This window comes from Protopterus annectens, chromosome 2.part1, assembly GCF_019279795.1.
Source record: "Protopterus annectens isolate FY-2018-M chromosome 2.part1, PAN1.0, whole genome shotgun sequence".
Taxonomy (NCBI): Eukaryota; Metazoa; Chordata; order Ceratodontiformes; family Protopteridae; genus Protopterus; species Protopterus annectens.
The window spans coordinates 152,340,323-152,359,460 of NC_056729.1; positions in this window are offsets into that span (position 1 = coordinate 152,340,323).

Here is a 19,138-nt window from a genome sequence, read left to right on the forward strand (position 1 = left end):
TAGAAGACACACTGTGATATAAGAGGCTGGTGGGATCGAAGACACCCTGTGATATGAGACTGATGGGTTAGAAGGCACACTGTGATAGAACAGACTGATGGGTTAGAAGGCACACTCTGTGATATAAGAAACATGGGTTAGAAGAAACACTGTGATAAGAGACTGATGAGTTAGAAGACACACTGATATAAGAGACTGATGGGTTAGAAGGCACACACTGATATAAGAGGCTGATGGGATAGAAGACACATTGTGATATAAGAGACTAATGGGTTAGAAGGCACACTGTGATATAACAGACTGATGGGTTAGAAGGCACACTCTGTGATAAAAGAGACTGATGGGTTAGAAGGCACACTGTGATATAACAGACTGATGGGTTAGAAGGCACACTCTGTGATAAAAGAGACTGATGGGTTAGAAGACACACTGTGATATAAGAGATAGATGGGTTAGGTGACACATTGTGATATAAGAGACTGACGGGTTATAAGATACACTCTGTGATATAACAAACTGATGGGTTAGAAGGAACACTGTGATATAACAGACTGATGGGCTATAAGGCACACTCTGTGATATAAGAAACATGGGTTAAAAGGAACACTGTGATATGAGACTGATGGGTTAGAAGGCACACTGTGATATAACAGACTGATGGGTTAGAAGAAACGCTGTGATATAAGAGACTGATGGGTTAGAAGACACACTGTGATATAAGAGACTGATGGGTTAAAAGGGACTCTGTGATATAAGAAACTGATGGGTCAGAAGGCACACTGTGATATAACAGACTGATGGGTTAGAAGGCGCACTGTGATATAAGAGACTGATGGGTTAGAAGGTCCACTGTGATATAACAGACTAAAGAGTTAGAAGACACACTGTGATATAATAGAATGATGGGTTAGGAGGCACACTCTGTGATAAAAGAGACTGATGGGTTAGAAGGCACACTGTGATATAAGAGACTGATGGGTTAGAAGGAACACTGTGATATAACAGACTGATAGGCTATAAGGCACACTCTGTGATATAAGAAACATGGGTTAAAAGGAACACTGTGATATGAGACTGATGGGTTAGAAGGCACACTGTGATATAACAGACTGATGGGTTAGAAGGCACACTCTGTGATAAAAGAGACTGATGGGTTAGAAGGCACACTGTGATATAACAGACTGATGGGTTATAAGGTACACTCTGTGATATAAGAGACTGATGGGTTATAAGGTACACTGTGATATAACAGACTGATGAGTTAGAAGGCACACTCTGTGATATAAGAAACTGATGGGTTAGAAGGAACACTGTGATATAACAGACTGATGGGTTATAAGGCACACTCTGTGATATAAGAAACATGGGTTAGAAGAAACACTTTGATAAGAGACTGATGGGTTAGAATGCACACTGTGATATAAGAGACTGATGAGTTGTAAGGTACATGCTGTGATATAAGAGACTGATGGCATAGAAGACACACTGTGATAAAACAGACTGATGGGTTAGAAGGCAAACTCTGTGATATAAGAGTTTGATGGGTTAGAAGGAATACTGTGATATAAGAGACCAATGTGTTATAAGATACACTCCGTGATATAACAGACTGATGGGTTAGATAGAAGGAACACTGATATAAGAGACTGATGGGTTAGAGAAGACACGTGATAATAAGGATAGAAGGAACACTGATATAAGAGACTGATGGGTTAGAAGACACACTGTGATATAACAGACTGATGGGGTATAAGGTACACTCTGTGATATAACAGACTGATGGGTTAGAAGGCACACTCTGGGATATAACAGACTGATGGGTTAGAAGGAACACTATGATATAAGAGACTGATGGGTTAGAAGACACACTGTGGTATAAGAGACTGATGGGTTAGAAGGGACTCTGTGATATAAGAGACTGATGGGTTAGAAGGCACACTGATATACCAGACTGATGGGTTATAAAGCACACTCTGTGATATAACAGACTGATGGGTTAGAAGGCACACACTGTGATATAACAGACTGATGGGTTAGAAGACACACTCTGAGATATAAGAGACTGATGGGTTAGCAGGAATGCTGAAATAACAGACAGATGGGTTATAAGATACACTCTGTGATATAACAGACTGATGGGTTAGAAGGAACACTGTGATGTAAGAGACTGATGGGTTAGAAGACACACTGTGATATAAGAGACTGATGGGTTAGAAGGGACTCTGTGATATAAGAAACTGATGGGTTAGAAGGCACACTGATATACCAGACTGATGGGTTATAAAGCACACTCTGTGATATAACAGAGTGATGGGTTAGAAGGCACACTCTGTGATATAACAGACTGATGGGTTAGAAGGCACACTCTGTAATATAAGAGACTGATGGGATAGAAGGCACACTCTGTGATATAACAGACTGATGGGTTAAAAAGCACACTGTGATATAACAAACTGATGGGTTATAAGGTACACTCTGTGATATAAGAGACTGATGGCTAAGAAGACACACTGTGATATAACAGACTGATGGGTTAGAAGGAATACTGTGATATAACACACTAATAGGTTACAAGGTATACACTGTAATAGAAGAGACTGATGGGTTATAAGGTACACGGTGATATAACAGACTAATGGGTTAGAAGGCACACTCTGTGCTATAACAGACTGATGGGTTAGAAGAGACACTGTGATACAATAGACTGATGGGTTAGAAGGAACACTGCGATATAAGAGACTGACGGTTATAAGGTACAGTCTGTGATATAAGAGACTGATGGGTTAGAAGACACACTGTGATATAACAGACTGATGGGTTAGAAGGCACACTCTGTGATATAAGAAACTGATGGGTTAGAAGGAACACTGTGATATAACAGACTGATGGGTTATAAGGCACACTCTGTGATATAAGAAACATGGGTTCGAAGGAACACTGTGATAAGAGACTGACGGGTTAGAAGGCACACTGTGATATAACAGACTGATGAGTTAAAAGGCACATTGTGATAAAAGCGACTGATGGGTTAGAAGGCACACTCTGTGATATAACAGACTGATGTGTTAGAAGGAACACTGTGATATAACAGACTGATGGGTTATAAGGTAAACTGTGATATAACAGACTGATGGGTTATAAGGTACAAAGTGATATAACAGACTGATGGGTTAGAAGGCACACTCTGTGATATAACAGACTGATGGGTTAGAAGACACACTGTGATATAAGAGAATGATGGGTTAGAAGGAACACTGTGATATAAGAGACTGATGGGTTATAAGGTACACTCTGTGATATAAGAGACTGATTAGTTAGAAGACACACTGTGATATAACAGACTGCTGGGTTAGAAGGCACACTGTGATATAAAAAACTGATGGATTAGAAGGAACACTGTGATATAACAGACTGATGGGTTATAAGGCACACTCTGTGATATAAGAAACATGGGTTAAAAGGAACACTGTGATAAGAGACTGATGAGTTAGAAGACACACTGTGATATAAAAGACTGCTGATGGGTTAGAAGGCGCACTGTGATATAACAGACTGATGGGTTACAAGGCATACTCTGTGATATAACAGACTGATGGGTTAGAAGGCACACTGTGATATAAGAGACTGATGGGTTAAAAGGGACTCTGTGATATAAGAAACTGATGGGTCAGAATGCACACTGTGATATAACAGACTGATGGGTTAAAAAGCGCACTGTGATATAAGAGACTGATGGGTTAGAAGGAACACTGTGATTTAATAGACTGATGGGCTATAAGGCACACTCTGTGATATAAGAAACATGGGTTAAAAGGAAAACTGTGATATGAGACTGATGGGTTAGAAGGCACACTGTGATATAACAGACTGATGGGTTAGAAGACACACTCTGTGATAAAAGAGACTGATGGGTTAGAAGGCACACTGTGATATAACAGACTGATGGGTTAGAAGGCACACTCTGTGATATAAGAGACTTATGGGTTAGAAGGAACACTGTGATATAAGAGACTGACGGGTTATAAGGTACACTCTGTGATATAAGAAACTGATGAGTTAGAAGACACACTGTGATATAACAGACTGATGGGTTAGAAGGCACACTCTGTGATATATAAAACTGATGGGTTAGAAGGAACACTGTGATATAACAGACTGATGGGTTATAAGGCACACTCTGTGATATAAGAAACATGGGTTAGAAGAAACACTTTGATAAGAGACTGATGGGTTAGAATGCACACTGTGATATAAGAGACTGATGGGTTGTAAGGTACACGCTGTGATATAAGAGACTGATGGGATAGAAGACACACTGTGATAAAACAGACTGATGGGTTAGAAGGCAAACTCTGTGATATAAGAGTTTGATGGGTTAGAAGGAACACTGTGATATAAGAGACCAATGTGTTATAAGATACACTCCATGATATAACAGACTGATGGGTTAGAAGGAACACTGATATAAGAGACTGATGGGTTAGAAGACACACTGTGATATAAGAGATGGATGGGTTAGGTGACACATTGTGATATAAGAGACTGACGGGTTATAAGATACACTCTGTGATATAACAGACTGATGGGTTGGAAGGAACACTGTGATATAACAGACTGATGGGGTATAAGGTACACTCTGTGATATAACAGACTGATGGGTTAGAAGACACACTGTGATATAACAGACTGATGGGTTAGAAGGAACACTGCGATATAAGAGACTGATGGGTTAGAAGGCACACTCTGTGATATAACAGACTGATGGGTTAGAAGGAACACTATGATATAAGAGACTGATGAGTTAGAAGGAACACTGAAATAACAGACAGATGGGTTATAAGATACACTCTGTTATATAACAGACTGATGGGTTAGAAGGAACACTGTGATGTAAGAGACTGATGGGTTAGAAGGGACTCTGTGATATAAGAAACTGATGGGTTAGAAGGCACACTGATATACCAGACTGATGGGTTATAAGGCACACTCTGTGATATAACAGACTGATGGGTTAGAAGGCACACACTGTGATATAACAGACTGATGGGTTAGAAGGCACACTCTGAGATAAAAGAGACTGATGGGTTAAAAGGCGCACTGTGGTATAACAGACTGATGGGTTAGAAGGCACACTCTGTGTTATAACAGACTGATGGGTTAAAAAACACACTGTGATATAACATACTGATGGGTTATAAGGTACACTCTGTGATATAAGAAACTGATGAGTTAGAAGACACACTGTGATATAACAGACTGCTGGGTTAGAAGGCACACTGTGATATAAAAAACTGATGGATTAGAAGGAACACTGTGATATAACAGACTGATGGGTTATAAGGCACACTCTGTGATATAAGAAACATGGGTTAAAAGGAACACTGTGATAAGAGACTGATGGGTTAGAAGACACACTGTGATATAAAAGACTGCTGATGGGTTAGAAGGCATACTCTGTGATATAACAGACTGATGGGTTAGAAGGCACACTGTGATATAATAGACTGAAGGGTTATAAGGTACACTCTGTGATATAAGAGACTGATGGGATAGAAGACACACTGTGATATAACAGACTGATGGGTTATAAGGCACACTCTGTGATATAAGAAACATGGGTTAAAAGGAACACTGTGATAAGAGACTGATGGGTTAGAATACACACTGTGATATAAAAGACTGCTGATGGGTTAGAAGGCACACTGTGATATAACAGACTGATGGGTTAGAAGGCATACTCTGTGATATAACAGACTGTTGGGTTAGAAGGCACACTGTGGTATAATAGACTGAAGGGTTATAAGGTACACTCTGTGATATAAGAGACTGATGGGATAGAAGACACACTGTGATATAACAGACAGATGGGTTAGAAGGCACACTCTGTGATGTAACAGACTAATGGTTTAGAAGATACACTGTGATATAAGAGACTGATGGGTTAGAAGGAACACTGTGATATAAGAGACTCATGGGTTAAAAGATACGTGATATAACAGACTGATGGGTTAGAAGGAACACTATGATATAAGAAACTGATGGGTTAGAAGACACACTGTGATATAAAAGACTGATGGGTTATAAGATACACTCTGTGATACAACAGACTGATGGGTTAGAAGGAACACCGTGATATATACGACTGATGGGTTATAAGATACACTCTGTGATATAACAGAGTAATGGGTTAGAAGGCACACTCTGTGATATAATAGACTGATGGATTAGATGGCACACTGTGATATAAGAGACTGATGGGTTATAAGGTACACTCTGTGATATAACAGACTGATGGGTTAGAAGACACGCTGTGATATAAGAGACTGATGCTATATAAGGTACACTCTGTGATATAACAGACCGATCGGTTAGAAGACACACTGTGATATAACAGACTGATGGGTTAGAAGGAACAGTGCGATATAAGAGACTGATGGGTTAGAAGGCACACTCTGTGATATAAGAAACTTATGGGTTAGAAGGCATACTGTGATATAACAGACTGATGGGTTAGAAGGCACACTGTGACATAAGAGACTGATGGGTTATAATAAGACACACTCTGTGATATAAGAAACTGATGGGTTAGAAGGCACACTGTGACATAAGAGACTGATGGGTTATAACACACACTCTGTGATATAAGAAACTGATGGGTTAGAAGGCACACTGTGACATAAGAGACTGATTGGTTAGAAGACACACTGTGACATAAGAGACTGATGGGCTAGAAGGCACACTGTGACATAAGAGACTGATGGGTTTGAAGGAACACTGTGATATAAGAAACTGATGGGTTAGAAGACACACTGTGATATAACAGACTGATGGGTTAGAAGGCACACTGTGATATCACAGACTGATGGGTTAGAAGGCACACTCTGTGATAAAAGAGACGGATGAGTTAGAAGGCACAGTCTGTGAGTTAACAGATTGATGGGCCAGAAGGAACATTATGATATAAGAGAGTGATGGGTTATAAGATACACTCTGTGATACAACAGACTGATCAGTTAGAATGAACACTGTGATACAAGAGACTGATAGGTTATAAGGCACACTCTGTGATATAACAGACTGATGGCTTAGTAGACACACTGTGATATAAGAGCTGATGGGTTAGAAGACACACTGTGATATAAGAGACTGGTGGGTTAGAAGACACACTGTAATATAAAAGACTGATGGGTTATAAGGTACACTCTGTGATATAACAGACTGATGGGTTAGAAGGCACACTCTGTGATATAACAGACTGATGGGTTAGAAGGCACACTGTGATGTAACAGACGGATGGGTTAGAAGGCACACTGTGATATAAGAGACTGATGGGTTATAAGGCACACTCTGTGATATAACAGATTGATGGGTTAGAAGGCACACTGTGATATAACAGACTGATGGGTTAGAAGGCACACTGTGATATAACAGACTGATGGGTTAGAAGGCACACTGTGATATAACAAACTGATGGGTTATAAGGTACACTCTGTGAGATAAGAGACTGATGGGTTAGAAAGCACACTGTATTATAAGAGACTGATGGGTTAGAAGACACACTTGTGATATAATAGACTGATGTGTTATAAGATACACTCTGTGATATAAGAGACTGATGGGTTAGAAGACACACTTTAATATAACAGACTGATGGGTTAGAAGACAGACTCTGTTATATAACAGACTGATTGGTTAGAAGGCACACTGTGATATAAGAGACTGATGGGTTAGAAGGCACACTGTGACATAAGAGACTGATGGGTTTAATAAGACACACTCTGTGATGTAAGAGACTGATAGGTTAGAAGACACTGTAATATAAGAGACTGATAGGTTAGAAGGCACACTCTGTGATATAACAGACTGATGGGTTATAAGATACACTCTGTGATATAAGAGACTGATGGTTTAGAAGGCACACTCTGTGATATAAGAGACTGATGGATTAGAAGGCACACTGTGATATAACAGACTGATGGGTTAGAAGGCACACTGTGATATAAGCGATGGATGGCTTAGAAGGTACACTGTGATATAACAGACTGATGGGTTATAAGATACACTCTGTGATATAAGAGACTGATGGGTTAGAAGACACACTGTAATATAAGAGACTGATAGATCAGAAGGCACACTCTGTGATAAGGCAGACTGATGGGTTTGAAGGCAGACTGTGATATAACAGACATGGGTTGGAAGGCACACTGTGATATAACAGACTGATGGGTTAGAAGGCACACTCTGTGTTATAAGAAACGGGTTAGAAGGCACACTGATATAACAGACTGATGGGTTACAAGGCACATTGTGATATAACAGACTGATGGGTTATAAGATACACTCTGTGATATAACAGACTGATGGGTTAGAAAGCACACTGTGACATGAGACTGATGGGTTAGAAAGCACACTCTGATATAAGTAACTGATGGGTTAGAAGGCACACTGTGATACAAGAAACTGATGAGTTAGAAGGCACACTGTTATATAAGAGACTGATGGGTTAGAAGGCGCACTGTGATATAACAGACTGATGGTTTATAAGATACACTCTGTGATATAACAGACTGATGGGTTAGAAGGCACACTGTGACATGAGACTGATGGGTTAGAAAGCACACTCTGATATAAGAAACTGATGGGTTAGAAGAGACTCTGTGATATAAGAGACTGATGGGTTAGAAGGCACCCTCTGATATAAGAAACTGATGGGTTAGAAGGGACTCTGTGATATAAGAAACTGATGGTCGGTTCACTGATTAGGTTAAGACAAACACATTCATGAATGTGAAGCAAGGAAAGTAGGTTATACAACTGTCTTGATCTGGAGAGGTTCTGAATATTTAATAGTCAAAAATTGCAATGTATTTTACTTGCATAGCTGATTAAGGATTTGAAGTCACTGTGAAAACAACCTTTAAAAAACAAACAAACAAAAAAAATGAATATAATGAACTGTAACATTTCGCTGCTAGTGCCTCTGTAAACTGGTGCTGGTAAAAGCATTTACAGTGGCAAAAATAAGTAGGTACAGGGGAAACTTTCTGAACCAGTAAAATTGTCGTACTGTGTCTTGCTGGATTAGCTACAACATACCACAAGTGTAGTATGGGTGGGATCCTAGGTCTCACACACGCCTTTGTGTTATCCTGCCTACCCTCTCTCTTATAGTCTTCATTCCTGTAGTACATCCCCATCTCTAAAGTATGTGTAACGCATGTTTGGTGAGGACATTAGCTTTCAGATACTAAGTCCTCAATAGCCTGTGGTACCTTTCTGGCGTCTTGGCTTTGTTCTTGATCCCAGTTACTGGCATTGCATCCAGATGCCCCATATTTGTTGTAGAAGTCTGACATGAATTGTATAATACTGTTGCATGCTATTATGAGCCAAACAAGTCTGAAAAAAAATAGGTCAGTTGGAGAATATTAATATGTAACTCATGACTCATCTTTTCTATTTTAATCACATTCCCACTGCAGCAACAATGATTACCTTAAGGGGGAAAAATGAGTTGCTTCCCTCATTCTTTACTTGCAAATGGTAATTTAAATAAAAATGTTACTACATGATATAAAAATATTACTTTTAATTGTGCTGCAAGCTTAGATCATAAATGACACACAAATGATCTTTTAACTGAATGCCACTTAGTAGCATCATGAAAAAGAGACCAAAAAAAAAATGAGACAACAGAGCTCATGCATGCAGTGAAACAAGGGAGAGAACATTCATCACACATACATGTGTGTTTTGCACCATGGTCTCCTTTACTTCTAGAAGTGAGGTGGCAAGTTATCTGATTCCTAACTAATGAATTATCAGTGTAAACCGGTGCAGTTTGTTTTAATATTAAACACCCTGTGAAGAGCAATAGCTTTATGGCCCTGGGTTGTTTACTTTAACTGCTTGAGTCCCAGCTGCTTGCAGAATACAGACTTGTAGCTGGGTATTTATGTATCAAGCAGCTTGTATGGGTGGCCATTTGCACTTGAACTCAACTATGTATTCAAGCAAGGAGCAGCAGCCATGGAGAGGGAGCGTAACTGCCACCTGTGGGGAGGGAGTGGAAGTTTAGCGGTTAGGTTTAGGGAGTAACTTGGGAAATTAGGTTAATGTTAGGGAGCAGGGTTTGCTATCAGGTTAGGCAGCAAGAGTAACTTTCAGAGTTAGATATCATTAGAGAATTTAGGTTTAGGGAATGATTGGGGAGTTTAGGTTTAGTGAGCAGTGTTTAGGATTAGGTTTAGGGACTGACTATGAATTTTAGAGTCAAGGATGTAGAGTGGATCTTGGTATTTGGATTAGTGAGTCAAATGAAGTTTTAGGGTTAGGAGATGATCAGGGAACCTAGATTTATAGAGTAATTAATGAATTTAGGTTTAGCATGTGGGCTTTTGCCTTATGGTCTGGGTCATGCCTTAAAGGGTATTCAGACCAGCATACTCATCCAGTTAACAAACACAAATGCAAATGCAAAACTAAATTATATCAGTAAATAATAATTACTGAGCCCTAGGAATTTTGGGGCTAGGACTGGGAGTGAGGTTTGAGATTATTGTTAGGGACCAAGTTTTATGGTTAGATTTAAGGTTCTGAGCTGGCTATGTATGGAGTTTATATGAGCTAATAGGACATGGGGCACTTGTTTTGGCAGTGATTCGGTCACCTAGAGCTAATGGCACATGAGCATTGTAAGAGTCCCAAGACTGAGCTGACACCCCACCCCACACATTATTCCTTACTTTGATGTGCACTATCAGCATGGTGATAAGCACCTCCACTCCTCCAAAATCTGCCTGATATACTATCCCATCCACAGGCTACAGACAGCTAACTACTGATAAAATACAACTCCGAATCAATGCTTACAAACCTTTAAAAATATAAATACATTTGTGATGTAGTTACCATAGCTATTTAGAGAAGAAAAGAAATGACACATATGTTCTTTACTACACTAATATTAAAACATTTTCAACCAATCATTGCTATGTATGGATATTGTGTGCCAGAGAGCCAAGCCTTTCCCATGAAATACTTACTGTATCCCCATTAAAGATAGCAGCCCATGTTAAACAGCTAATGATGGAATTGTTCTTTTATTAACAGTCCCAGATTTTTCTTTCAGAACATCGCATCTTTCTCTAACATCTTTGACAGTGCTTGTAACACAGGGTGGATTCTCAGTGGGTAAAGGTTGCTAGACTGGCACTGGCACTATTCCTACATGGCCGCCAGTGATACATTCTGTGAGCTATGCTGTCTAAGGGCTTTGCAGACAGATGGGTTATAAGATACACTCTGTGATATAACAGACTGATGGGTTAGAAGGAACACTGTGATGTAAGAGACTGATGGGTTAGAAGACACACTGTGATATAAGAGACTGATGGGTTAGAAGGGACTCTGTGATATAAGAAACTGATGGCTTAGAAGGCACACTGTGATATAACAGACTGATGGGTTATAAGGCACACTCTGTGATATAACAAACTGATGGGTTAGAAGGAACACTGTGATGTAAGAGACTGATGGGTTAGAAGACACACTGTGATATAAGAGACTGATGGGTTAGAAGAGACTCTGTGATATAAGAAACTGATGGGTTAGAAGGCACACTGATATACCAGACTGATGGGTTATAAAGCACACTCTGTGATATAACAGACTGATGGGTTAGAAGGCACACTCTGTGATATAACAGACTGATGGGTTAGAAGGCACACTCTGTAATATAAGAGACTGATGGGATAGAAGGCACACTCTGTGATATAACAGACTGATGGGTTAAAAAGCACACTGTGATATAACAGACTGATGGGTTATAAGGTACACTCTGTGATATAAGAGACTGATGGCTAAGAAGACACACTGTGATATAACAGACTGATGGGTTAGAAGGAATACTGTGATATAACACACTAATAGGTTATAAGGTATACACTGTAATAGAAGAGACTGATGGGTTATAAGGTACACGGTGATATAACAGACTAATGGGTTAGAAGGCACACTCTGTGCTATAACAGACTGATGGGTTAGAAGAGACACTGTGATACAATAGACTGATGGGTTAGAAGGAACACTGCGATATAAGAGACTGACGGTTATAAGGTACAGTCTGTGATATAAGAGACTGATGGGTTAGAAGGCACACTCTGTGATATAAGAAACTGATGGGTTAGAAGGAACACTGTAATATAACAGACTGATGGGTTATAAGGCACACTCTGTGATATAAGAAACATGGATTCGAAGGAACACTGTGATAAGAGACTGACGGGTTAGAAGGCACACTGTGATATAACAGACTGATGAGTTAAAAGGCACATTGTGATAAAAGAGACTGATGGGTTAGAAGGCACACTCTGTGATATAACAGACTGATGTGTTAGAATGAACACTGTGATATAACAGACTGATGGGTTATAAGGTAAACTGTGATATAACAGACTGATGGGTTATAAGGTACACTGCGATATAAAAAACTGATGGATTAGAAGGAACACTGTGATATAACAGACTGATGGGTTAGAAGGCACACTCTGTGATATAACAGACTGATGGGTTAGAAGACACACTGTGATATAAGAGAATGATGGGTTAGAAGGAACACTGAGATATAAGAGACTGATGGGTTATAAGGTACACTCTGTGATATAAGAGACTGATTAGTTAGAAGACACACTGTGATATAACAGACTGCTGGGTTAGAAGGCACACTGTGATATAAAAAACTGATGGATTAGAAGGAACACTGTGATATAACAGACTGATGGGTTATAAGGCACACTCTGTGATATAAGAAACATGGGTCAAAAGGAACACTGTGATAAGAGACTGATGGGTTAGAAGACACACTGTGATATAAAAGACTGCTGATGGGTTAGAAGGCACACTGTGATATAACAGACTGATGGGTTACAAGGCATACTCTGTGATATAACAGACTGATGGGTTAGAAGGCACACTGTGATATAAGAGACTGATGGGTTAAAAGGGACTCTGTGATATAAGAAACTGATGGGTCAGAACGCACACTGTGATATAACAGACTGATGGGTTAAAAGGCGCACTGTGATATAAGAGACTGATGGGTTAGAAGGTCCACTGTGATATAACAGACTAAAGAGTTAGAAGACACACTGTGATATAAGAGAATGATGGGTTAGGAGGCACACTCTGTGATAAAAGAGACTGATGGGTTAGAAGGCACACTGTGATATAAGAGACTGATGGGTTAGAAGGCACACTGTGATATAACAGACTGATGGGTTAGAAGGAACACTGTGATATAATAGACTGATGGGCTATAAGGCACACTCTGTGATATAAGAAACATGGGTTAAAAGGAAAACTGTGATATGAGACTGATGGGTTAGAAGGCACACTGTGATATAACAGACTGATGGGTTATAAGGTACACTCTGTGATAAAAGAGACTGATGGGTTAGAAGGCACACTGTGATATAACAGACTGATGGGTTATAAGGTACACTCTGTGATATAAGAGACTGATGGGTTATAAGGTACACTGTGATATAACAGACTGATGGGTTAGAAGGCACACTCTGTGATATAAGAGATTTATGGGTTAGAAGGAACACTGTGATATAAGAGACTGACGGGTTATAAGGTACACTCTCTGATATAAGAAACTGATGAGTTAGAAGACACACTGTGATATAACAGACTGATGGGTTAGAAGGCACACTCTGTGATATAAAAAACTGATGGGTTAGAAGGAACACTGTGATATAACAGACTGATGGGTTATAAGGCACACTCTGTGATATAAGAAACATGGGTTAGAAGAAACACTTTGATAAGAGACTGATGGGTTAGAATGCACACTGTGATATAAGAGACTGATGGGTTGTAAGGTACACACTGTGATATAAGAGACTGATGGGACAGAAGACACACTGTGATAAAACAGACTGATGGGTTAGAAGGCAAACTCTGTGATATAAGAGTTTGATGGGTTAGAAGGAACACTGTGATATAAGAGACCAATGTGTTATAAGATACACTCCATGATATAACAGACTGATGGGTTAGAAGGAACACTGATATAAGAGACTGATGGGTTAGAAGACACACTGTGATATAAGAGATGGATGGGTTAGGTGACACATTGTGATATAAGAGACTGACGGGTTATAAGATACACTCTGTGATATAACAGACTGATGGGTTGGAAGGAACACTGTGATATAACAGACTGATGGGGTTTAAGGTACACTCTGTGATATAACAGACTGATGGGTTAGAAGACACACTGTGATATAACAGACTGATGGGTTAGAAGGAACACTGCGATATAAGAGACTGATGGGTTAGAAGGCACACTCTGTGATATAACAGACTGATGGGTTAGAAGGAACACTATGATATAAGAGACTGATGAGTTAGCAATCAAACTTGCTATTCTGAGTAAATTCCACAATAACTACCACTCCTGCCATGGAGTAATGCTCTAATAAAGCAGTCATTTTGTGCTTTATTTCTAATTTATGACATCTCATTTCTAGTAATAGTTCTCTGTCTCTGAATTAAATACAGTGGAATTTTTTAAACAATAATCCATGGCAGAGGATGAGTTGTAGCAAACAGAAAAACGACTGAAGAATGCTGACAAATCTTTATTCCATGAAAAGCTTTCGGGATACCTTCATCAGTGCAAATTGCAATAATTCTGAGAACATTCAATAAATAGTATATTTAAGATCACATAACACAGCTCACTCATTAACGTAATACTAACAATAATAAAAATATAAATAATTCCATAAAATTATTCTAACAAACCATAACAAACAAATTATATAATAATCACCCATAAAAAACATACTTTAAAATTTAGTGCTTTAACATCTTTTGTTTATGGCTTAAAACTGTTTTTAGATTCACTGCAGCATTAATACCTGTTTCAGCATCAGCTTGTAAACGTATCATCCATTCATATTCCTTTATGTTTAATAAATTATTAATGTCACCTCCCCTTAAATTCCGTTCTATTATTTCAGTGACTCTAAACATAAATTCATGTCCTGGTCCACATTCCGTAATGTGCTTTGCCAGTGAATTACTACTAATGTTCCTTTGTATAGCAGAGCAATGTTTATTTTATTTTACATTTCTTGACCGGGCTGGTCCAACTGGATATATGTCCATTTTCAGCAGAGGCCCGGGGAGAAAAGCTCCACATGAAAAAACATTAAACATTAAAAAAACATTAAACAACATTAAACATTAAAAAAGTTACAAATCTAGCTCAGAGAAAAAATAATAGTATCATAATAGTATTTTTACAGTGGCTGCAATAAGCAAAAATAAGAACATCAAAGGGTATTCAAATTGAATAGTAAGTTTTTGAAAAGATTTGTAAGCAAGATAAATGAGAGTACTAGGAACATAATGCAAGCTAGTCAGGGTTAGATCAGGGGCAGAGCCAGTGAGTTAAGAGGTGAGTTTTGAGTTGGGATTTGAAACTGGGAAGAGAGGAGATAGCAGTGAGATTGGAAGGAAGGGAGTTCCAGGCTTTTCCAATTGTGTCAGAGAACAAGGAGTCACCTGCTAAGTTGTTGGATTTACAGGTAGATATTAGAAGTTTTTTAGAAGAGCGTAGGCTTTTGAGGTTACAATAAGGACTAATGAGGGTAGTGAGTATAGGGGTGCTGGTCGGTTTGTAGAGGATTTTATGGGCTAAGGAGAGCTGGTGAAATAAGATGAGATTTTGCATCTCAAGCCATCCCAATTGTTTTAAGTTTAAGCAGTGGTGTGTTCTAAAGGTGGAGCCAGAGGCAAATCTGTCAATACTGTTGTAGGCAACAGTCAGTTTGGAGAGGTTAGTTTTGGACAAATATGTATAGATGGGGATGGCTTAAAGGAGGGTAGAAATCAGATGGGTATGGGCAATGGAAGTTCTAGCTAGAGGTGTAAGAAATTATTTAATTTTAAACAGGGAGCCAAGTTTTCTGTTGACTAATTTTATTGTGCTGTTGATGTGAGAGTCAAAGCATAGGTTGTTGTCTATCTCTTCTCCGAGGAGCCTGGTGGAGGAGTCAGGAGATATGTAGGTGCCATTACTAGAGAATACAGAGAAGTTGAGTGGAGAGGATTTTCGGGTGGGGAGAAAAGTAACAGTTTGGTTTTCTTGGGGTTTAAGATTAAGCATCTATTTAAGAAACATTTTTCAAGATTTTGGAAAGTCTGTTGGGTGATAGAGTGCAGTTCAGAGGGGGATGAGGCAGAACAAATCAAAGTAGAATCATCAGCATATTGTATACAGGTAGCAGAGGACAGACTAGTATGTAGATCATTAATGAAAATTGAGAACAGAGGGGGGCCAAGTATTGATCCTTGGGGGACTCCAAGGGTAATAGGTAGGAGGTTGGATAAGCTGTTTTTCCAGCGCATTGCCTGTTGTCTGTTATGAAGCTATGATTTGAACCATTTTATTGCACCAAAGTCAAGAGCAAAAGTTTTAAGTAAGTTTAACAGTATCTGGTGGTTGACCATATCAAAGGCTTTGGATAGGTCAATAAAGAGGTTCAACATTTCTATCCTTTAACCTTCTACTACTTTTACCAACATAGAATCTGTCACATGTTTTACATGTAGCTAAATAAACGTTAGTAGTTGTACATAGTGCAAACTTTGTAAACATAAATTTAATCTTAGTTACTGTTTGAGTAAAATCTGTCTTTGTCAGTATATATTTACAACTTGAACAATTGTGACAGGGGAATGTTCTGTGCTTATTAGTTTGTTACTTCTAGGCAATCTCATATCTAATAACACAAATGCTGTTTTAAATTTTAACTATTTCTAAAAGAAAATATTAGTTTCCTACCAAAAATGCTGCTAAGTTCAGGTAGTGCCTCTAGAATACCCCAGTTATTAAAGATAATATTTTTAACATCAGAAGTTCTCCTATTAAATGTAGTGATATATCGCACTGGACCATTTGTCTTTGCACAAGCAGTAACAGTGCCATTACTTTCAAAATAAGGTTTGGCTAAGCCATTTCTTTCATTCATAACCTCATTCTTAAGCATATTCAAAAAGCCACTATCATAACCCATTTCCTGAAAATCTTTCATACCATCCTCTGTGCATTATATACAGCGCAGTGAGTATTCAATCTTCTAATTCTTAAAAATTGACTTTTAGCTGCACTCTTAAACACATAATTAAGATGCATGCTTTTCCTATGTAAATATCTGTTTGCACTGACATCTTTCTTATAAATGCTTGTTTTAATGGAATCTCCTTCCCTTATTATTTTATCATCAAGGAAGCATAATTCATGACTAGAAAATTTCAGAGAACATTAAAAAATCAGTGGTGTTATTCAAAAAATCAACAAATTCAAACAATAAGTCCTCTGTACCTTCCCAGACAAGGAAGACGTCATCCACAAATTGTTTAAAAAAAGAAACATAGGGTCTAAACACAGATGATCCATTAAATATAAACCGTTTTTCTCATGACAAAGCGCAGTACTGGCATATGTATTCGCCACAGGAGTCCCCATTGCCACCCCTGATACTTGATGGTATAGTTCATTATCAAAGCAAAAGATATTTTTAGCCAGTACTATCTCTAACAATTCACATATGGTTTCAACTTCCCTACCATTTAAAGCACTGTGTTCACATAAGAAAATTCTTATGGGATCCATGCCATACCAGTTGGGAATCATAGTGAATAGTGGGTAAATATCAAGGATAATAAATAAAAACTATTTATGTTGCTTATCTTTATACCATTCACATAATTTAGTCATAAAATCACCAGTATCACTGATGTAACTCTTAATCTTGTGGAAATATTTACTTAAAGTACATTTCAAATACAAAGAAATAGATTCAGTCACCCAACCTCAACTAGATACTATCAGCCACATCAGGGGGTGACATAAATCCTTATGAATTTTTGGTAAAAGTATAAAGTATTTGAACAACAGGACAAGGTGTATTGAAATAATTAAACAGGTCAAGTGAGACATCATTGTTAATCTATAGCTCATATATGTCCATATTCACTTGTTGTATAAACTTAGCAACATTAAAAGTACTATTTTTCTAAAAGGTCTTTCCATCTTGCAGAAATTCTTTCATAACTGTTATTTAATTTTATATTCATTATAACAATTGCACCCCCTTATCTGCTTGCTTACTTATTCTTATTTGTATTAGCAGATGAGTTATGGCAGGATTACTCTTGACGGAAAAGGTATATACTGCATGATAAAGCCTGAGGGAACAAATGCAGCGGACAGAAAGGGGTATGTCCTACCATAACTTCATGCCATGGATCAATGTGCTAATACCATGGTACACATGGAGCATTTTTGTGTTCTTTTTAGGAAACACGTATGCTTTTGGAAAAAAAGAGTGAAAGATCCATCTTACATGGACACTACATTACTGGTGAGGTGGGCAGCAGGATTACTAATGTCGCATATACCTTAACAAAAATAAAATGCTGTTGAAAATAAAGAACACCGAAAAGTCAGTGCCTGTGTTTCCTTAATTTGGCATCTGTAAAATTATCGCTAGTAGTGAAGTGGCAGGTGCAGTCTTGTGTACTTTCTAAACTGCACTGGCGCTGTTATATGGTATATTTTATATATTTTTTCACTGTAAACAAAAACTTAGCAAAAAGAGCTTGAATATGTGGACAGCAAGCAAAAGTGCTAAACCAGAGATTAAATCATCTCAAGTAAAAGGTCCCACAACATACCAAAAAATATTTTGAAAGGGCAAATGGTTTGTGCAGCAAGAATGTGTTCTAATTTTTATAATTTTATGGTTGAAATAGGTAAAATTGTGCAGATGTTTTCAAAAAGGGGGTATCCCAATGATTTGATTTTCAGGATATCTGATGAAGTTTTAAATGGATGGGGTACAATATTTAAGCCATTGTTAGGGAATGAGCTGAATACGGTTCAGTTTTTTATTATGGGGAAATTAATGATGAAGTTTTTACAAATAATATGGTGGCTCCATTTGGAGTTGGTTCTAAGGAAATCAAAGAGATTATAGCAAAAAACTGGGTGATTTTTAGAAGAAACCCAGATTTGATAGCAGCTTTAGGTGAAAGCCTTCAATTCATCTTTAAGATG